This window comes from Bidens hawaiensis, unplaced genomic scaffold (assembly GCF_021521415.1).
Source record: "Bidens hawaiensis isolate Kalapana, Puna unplaced genomic scaffold, B.hawaiensis_p1.1 tig00059301_1, whole genome shotgun sequence".
NCBI lineage: Eukaryota > Viridiplantae > Streptophyta > Magnoliopsida > Asterales > Asteraceae > Bidens > Bidens hawaiensis.
The window spans coordinates 33489-40815 of record NW_027500701.1 but is presented as its reverse complement, the minus strand read 5'-3'; the positions used below and the strand labels follow the sequence as shown (position 1 = coordinate 40815).

Here is a 7327-nt window from a genome sequence, read left to right as displayed (position 1 = left end):
TAATAAAATAAATCAATAAAGATTCATAAATGATGAATAGAATATTTAACTAAAAGGTGACTAATTAATTTAAGGTACTTTCTAAACATAGTATTATAAGGATGAAAACCTAGGAAGACTAGATCTATAACATTCCTCATTTGGATAAAACAAAGATTAACAAATTATTTAATCAACAAAAAACCTTCTAATATAATCACTAAATTAGTAAAATAAAAAACAAACAACATCCTCATCCTCATCATATCTTGTTCTTCTCTCTTGCTCTCTCTATTTAACCAAGGCCTTATTATCATTATCCATAATCAAGATTAATTAATTAATTAATTAAGAAGACGACAACGACCCAATTAACACTGTCGTTGTGCTGCGGTTGCTGCTGTTGTTGTTGCTCGTCGTTTCTGTTAAAGAAATTGACACCGATATGGTGATTATCGGAATCTTTCTTACCAAACGTCATCTTGTTGTTATGCATCCAGACCTTAAAACCCCTTTATCGACTCCGATTTCGTTGCAGAAATTGATGATCAAGTCTTCATCTTTCTTCTGCATCTTCCACCCCACACGTTCAGCTAATTCGTGCATTTTATCTTTCTGGTCTTGGGTGAATTTGGTTCGGAATCTTTTCTTTCCGGTGGAGTTTGACCCGAGTAAGCCGGGTACCGCCGGTGACCGGAATTGAGGAGAATTGAGTGGTTTTCGACGGTGGAGCGGATAAGCCGGAGCTGAGAGTGAGAAGCATGTGTGGGGCTGATGGGTGGTAGTAAGATGACGAGATCGGCGGTGGAGATGGTGAATCCGGCGGGCTGATACTGGCTTCTCTAGCTCCGGCGAGTGATATCGGTTGTGGCGGTGGTGGTGGAGGGTGGTGGCGGTTCTGGGGTTGGTATTCAATAACGTGTTGTATTGGTGGGTTGGTTGGAAACGATGCTCCGTCGGGGTCACGGCGGTGGAAGTTGCGGTGGCAGCCACACGCTGCGCATTTTAGTGACGTGGGATCGGTCGGAGATGACGTCAGCGACGGCATGAACTCACCGCACCCGTCCACCGCGTGACCACCCATGCTGGCCGCGTGGTTTTTTAAGCATTCTTTGTAAGTGACCACCACCGGGTTGTGGCGGGGTTAAGGCGTTTCAACACGCCGTTGGTGAAGGGTGGTGGGAGGTGTTGGATCTGAGGGTCAGGATCAGGGTTTTTGACTGGGCTGGTGGCGGTGGTGGTGGCGATGGTGATGGTGGTGGCGGTGGTGGTTGGTGGTGGTGATTGTATGTCCATGAGTAAGTAATTAATTAGAGAGAGATGTGAAAAATGGTTAGTGGTCCATAAATGGAAGGATGAAGACTGTAGATAACCTGGCTTCTTATGTGGTGCTCAACTGTCTTTGGTTAACCCTTGGTTATCTAAGTCACTAGCTCCTTGGTTTGGTTAACCCGAATTTAATAACATATGGATATACTTGAACCGACCTTATATCTTATTATTTTGATATTGTTAAAATATAGCAAGTTCTATTGAATTATGATGTAGGATTCAATTTCTAGAATATTAAGTTGTTTTTGTTGTGGAAAGGGTTCTTTTGTTTTTTTAGTGATATCATGCAATATATCTATCTGGTAGGATTGAGCACGGTTTAGTTTGGGTTTTAGACAAAACCAAAATCAAAACTAAAATTGAAGTAATTGGTATTTTGAATATACAAATCTTTCGGTTTTTCAATTTTTTGGCGTTCGATTTTTCAGTTATTTTCAGTTCCGGTTCAGTTATAGTCGGGTTTTTTCCCAATTTTTGTGTAGACCTTTCAAAAACAATTTAAAAAATGAAAATAATGATTTTAAGCTTGTAAGAATGTATTAGCATACCACATATATATTGAATTCAAAAAAACAAATACATGAAACGATACGAATACAAAGTTGATATACTCAAGTTATTAATCAAAAAACATTAAAAGTTTAGTCTTAATATTTATTTATCATCTTATTCATTTTCAAAGTTTAGTCTCAGTCTTTATCATCTTTTTAATCTTCATCACCGTCAATTGATTCGGTTCGGTTTTTTAAAAAGGAAAACCGAACGAAAACCGAAAATTTAGTTTTCAAAAAAGAACAAAAAAATTAACGTCGGTTAATGCTTCGGTTCGGTTTTTTTGGTTCATATTTTTCAGATAATTCGATATTCTGCTCACCCCTAATATCCGGCAAACAAAGCAAATCCATAGAGTTAGTTTTGGGTTAATATGGGTAATTCTAAAAGTGAAATGAATCAAAATTGTTCTAAAGAATTTTTCAAGGATGTCAGGATAAACAAATTCCGGTTCAACCCGAACCACTATAATCTTTTTATGAATCTGCCCGTTCCGACCCTAACTGATTATGACCCGTGACCAAACCATGTCAACCCATTTTCTAGTCCTAGTTATAACTTATAAATTAAATAAGCTAATCAAACATATGTTTTATAATTCATAGTTAAGTTAACCGCTATTCAAAAGAAAAAAAAGTTTTAGTAATCCATCTTCACAAAACTCATCATGTTAACCTTTTTTTTAAAATAGCTCATGACAACATAAACTCATCCTAACTCAAACTCATTCTAACTCAACACCACCTAACCTATCTATCTTGACACCTCTGCGCGTGATGTAAATGTATTTCTATAATGAGGTTAAGAAAATTTTCAAGTGACCCAAAAGGTGTAGTTTTAGAGTAGGATTAGTAATGTATTAGTTAAAAAAATGTTATTATCTTTAAACATGCATTTTTCATCTTATTTAATTTTGAAATAATGAAGTAGTTAGTGCTATGTGTAATAAATCAATTGAATATTTATAAATTTTTATATGCAGTTCATTTACGTGTATTTATTTTTAAATAGATTCTTTTTTTAATAATACCCTATATTCGTTTAATTTTGATAATGCATACAAACAGAATCCGATGGCCCTTTTAACATATCGATATCGATACCTACTGCCTCTTGGTATAGTTCTATCGTCTTATTTGGTCAACTACTTTTCACATCGGTACTTCTACTAACTTACATCATCCTTGTTTGTATGTGATTATTATTTATTTGTAATTTTTGTTTGTGGAAATAGATTCGTCGTAAACACACAAGTCTTGCATTTTAAAACATAATAATTAGCGTTACTACAATACACTTATAAATTCGAAGACATTCTTGAATGGTTAATTATTTGTTAGTTTTCTTGAATGATTAGTTATGCACCAAAAGTTAAGTCCACAACAATGATTTTGTCGTAATTTGTTGATGTTTCCGCTTATAAATTAAACCATTCGCGTGTTAGAAGTGTATATAGAAATTTATAGAGAATTATGAAGAGAAATTGACCAATGATGGAGTGCGAGCTTTTGCATATTTATGGAGATTTATAAGACGTGTATAAAAACATACAAGAAAAATTAGAAGTGCATGAAGGTTAATCGTTAAGGGTTTATTTGTTATGTTTTATTTTAATTAATTTAATTATAACAGGTTTATGAAATGTTTTGCCTTGAAAAGAAAGTTTAGAAATTGTCTCGGTGAGCAAGTTTAGTACATTTAAATAGGGGTCTAGATTATTGTTTTTTTTATTTTTTATTTTTTTGTGTGTGTCAAGTGAAGTCTCTTTTGTTGTATGTTTGTTAAGTTTGCTTGATTATATGAAGAGTCAAGGGTTGTCACCACAAAATCTCGTGTTCGTTTGTTTGTCTGTTTGTTTGATCCATATGGGCCAACAATTGGTATCAAAGCTACGTCTCAGATTTACGTAAAGTTTTGCATTATTTATGTTCGAAGGCTTTGTTCGATTGGGAGGTTTTGCCATTAAGTTTGTTTGTAACTTGGAAGCAAGAATCGTTCGATCGAAAGAAACATATTACACCCCTCTCGCAAATTGAAAAAAACAATAAGATCTCGTTTCAAAGTCCTACTAATACCTCTGAAGAATCGGGAGCAGGCCCTACTAATACATGTGAAGAATAGGGTGCGGGCCATACTAATACATGCGAAGAATTGGGGTATAGCCACTATAATATCCGCGAAGAATGTAGAATATATAGTGGCAGAATGTAGAATGACAGAATGTAAGAAAGTAAGAACGAATGCAAGTACAGGTTTGTGTAGAATGGTGTCTTCAGATATGAATGTGTATGTTGTAAACGTAAAACCCATGAATTATTAAACTAGAACTCACTTAGCTTTGACTTTTAGTATGCACGCAAGAAATTAAATTGAAACACCTAGCTTGATGAGCACAGATGCAGAAGAATAAAGAAGTTGGCATCTGAAGAAAGAAATTATTTTGATATTTTGTGATGTTTGAACTTAAAAAGACATTATGATTGTTCCAACTAAGAATATGTAATAGAGGTTTAAACTTTTTATTATTCCGTAAAAGTTTTTAATTAACTCTGATTCTAGAATTGTGTTAATGAGTAAATCCAACGTCAAGTAGGGTTTCCAGGATCCGGGCCTTACATTCGATGAATCGATTTCACTACCATACGAGTCAGTTCCGTACCTCAAGCCTTAGAGACAGCGACAATGCCCAATCAATCGATTAATCGATTTCACACCCAAACGATTTCACCAATTAACATGCTTGCTTTCAGCTTCAATTTTGACTTCTGTGTCGAACCTCACAAGTCAGTAAGTCACATAGCGACCAGCACACAATGAAAACTTCGTTTGTTGTTGTGTTCGAACATCGACCAGATGGTAGGATTGGATTTTGGGCTTAATGCTTGTTTTTTTGTTTAAAATTATTTAGGTTTGTGCTTAGTTTTATGGAGTTCTATTTCTTAGCCTTTCTTATCTTTACGTTTATTTCGTAAACAATTTCCCGTTCTTTGGTTTTAAACAAACTTTATTTAAAAAATAAATTCAAGATTGGCACGGACTCAAATAATATGGATGGGCTGACTCAAATAATTTGGTTGGGCCGGACTCAATGCATGTATATATTTACTTGAGTTTTGAGAAAAAAATAAACTATCGAGTGAAAAACAAGGTAAGACCGCGACCCCCTTTGGTCTAAAGAAAGATCCACCAATAACCTTAGGGTATTTCAGGGTATAGTACGTGCCCCTTCCTCTCTAAGAATATAAAATTTATGATGAGCATACTATGAAACAATAAGATCTCGTTTCAAAGTGCAAAGTTGAGAGAATTTTAAAATTTGATCCAACCTCTTCATTTTAAAAGGGTAAACACCATGACACTATACTATTAGGTCATGGCAGTGTTTTTAAAAACCGGTTCAAACCGGCCTGAACCGGTTTAAACCGGATTTTGCACAGCAGGCCGGTATTTTAAGCCCGGTATTTTTGGCCGGTTTGCTAGAACATCGTACGCGCGGTTTTTTTCTAAAATACCGGTTTTTACCGGCAAACCGGTTTTATGTCCAAGAAATTTTTGATATTTACGGCCCATATTTTATCAAAACTACTTTTAACCTAACAATTAATATTTAAACGCGTAAACTTTATGACTTTTTTTTAAAATTGAGTGCTTTTGTATTATTTTTTTAATATAGATTAACTTTTGGATTATCTTTTGTTATGAAATCATTTACTTTTGGGTTATTTTTGGAGTTAAAGTTGTATTTATAGGAAATTATAAGGTAAAATGTTCAACCGGTTGAACCTCCCGGTATAACCCGGTTCAATCGGTTGTACACTTTTTAGCTTAATCCGGTACGAGTAAAAAACCGGTTTTTAAAACATTGGTCATGGGTATAAAAGTTAGACCGATAAAAGATATGTAGAGAATTCACACCGTTAATGTAGAATTATAATCGATCTGAAGGTGATTATATGCATAATTAGAAAGCATATTCGCGGTTTGATTGAATGCCATAACGTCCATAGCTTACGAAGTGACCTTACTTTTTACCTTTTGCTAGTTTTAGTTAGACAACCCCACTCTTAAAGTTCAGCTTGTTTTTCTGTTTTTTTTAGGATGTCATCATTGTACTCCGGGTAAGTATTAAGAAATATAAAAAACATCCATATACTTTTAATATTGGAAATCTTAAAACTTGCAAAAGAAAGGCGATTAGTGATTACACTAATTCAGTTGTTTATTTATTTATTTGGTTTATTGGATTTTAATAATCTAATTGACTGGTATTGGCCGATAATAATCCCTATTCATTTTATCACCACTGGCGATCCCAAATTTAAAAAGTTGGCCCCCGATGGTCCCCGTTAAAAATGACTTAACGGCGTAATACTTTTTTTCTGAATTTCAAGCTAATGTTTTAGGGCTTTTGATCGGAAGAAGGATACGAGTCGATTAATATAAAACTTCGTTTGAAACGGTGATCCAGACGACTTGATTTTTGTTAATTGTAAGTTTAAACACCCGAATTGAAGCCTATTTATTTCTTTATGTGACAATCACTGTCAACTGCATCACAGCCCACACATCTTTTAAAAAAGTATTACTAAAATCAATTTTAGTCTTATAAAATCTGTTTGTTGGTCCCAGACAAGTTTCATTATCACTTTAACATCGATTGATTGGTTGATATAACAAAGATTGGTTTCAATAAAAACAAATATAGTTTAATTCGTGTGGAATTTGAAATCGGTTTTGTGAAAGCTCGACGTACAGAATTTTGAGTTTATATTATTTTGAAACAAATTACAAGTGATTGAAAGTAAAATGAGTATTTGTTTTTACAAAACGAATAACTAAATGAATTCTGCCTGACGAATTTCAGCTTGAGTTGGAGTGAATGATCCAAGTCTTTGAATAATTAGCTTATCGTCTTCAATGAATTTGATTGTCTTTTATAGAGATAATAATTTTGGAGGAATAGCAAGTGTACAAGTGAATTTGCGTTTGTAATGGGGGCTACTTCCACAAAGATTCTTCTTGTGTCATTTATAGTGGTGTTCATATTGTCAACTTGGCTCCACTTGACCGGTTCTGACGAAGCTGAAAACTTGAGTTTATTTAACCATAATTGTAGAATCTGTTTTCTTAATTGTTCGTCATTGGATGGAGATTCTAGAGACCGGATGATCAATTTGTTGATTGAATATCATTGTATTGTCATCAGAGAACTGATTTGTCGTTTCGATCTTTGTGTTTCACAGCTTTTTTGTGTTTCACAGCTTTTTTGTGTGTATTTTCTTTCGATACTTACAAATAAAGAATTATTAGTTGATTTAATGATTAATTAATCCTAACATTATTTATTTTGCCTATGCGTTTTAGTTTTTACTTAATTATGTATAAATGAAGACTTGCTATCTTGATAGAGTGGGATTAAAAAGAAATTGTAAAGCTAAGTACTATGTGTGCTTAGTGAAGAAGG

The 7327-nt window shown here is 34.1% G+C and overlaps 1 pseudogene; it reads right to left on the bottom strand.

Annotated features, from left to right (window-relative positions):
• Positions 1–327: 327 nt before the first annotated feature.
• On the bottom strand, positions 328–1327 carry LOC143602660 (zinc-finger homeodomain protein 11 pseudogene; annotated as a pseudogene).
• Between the last annotated feature and the right edge of the window lie 6000 nt (positions 1328–7327).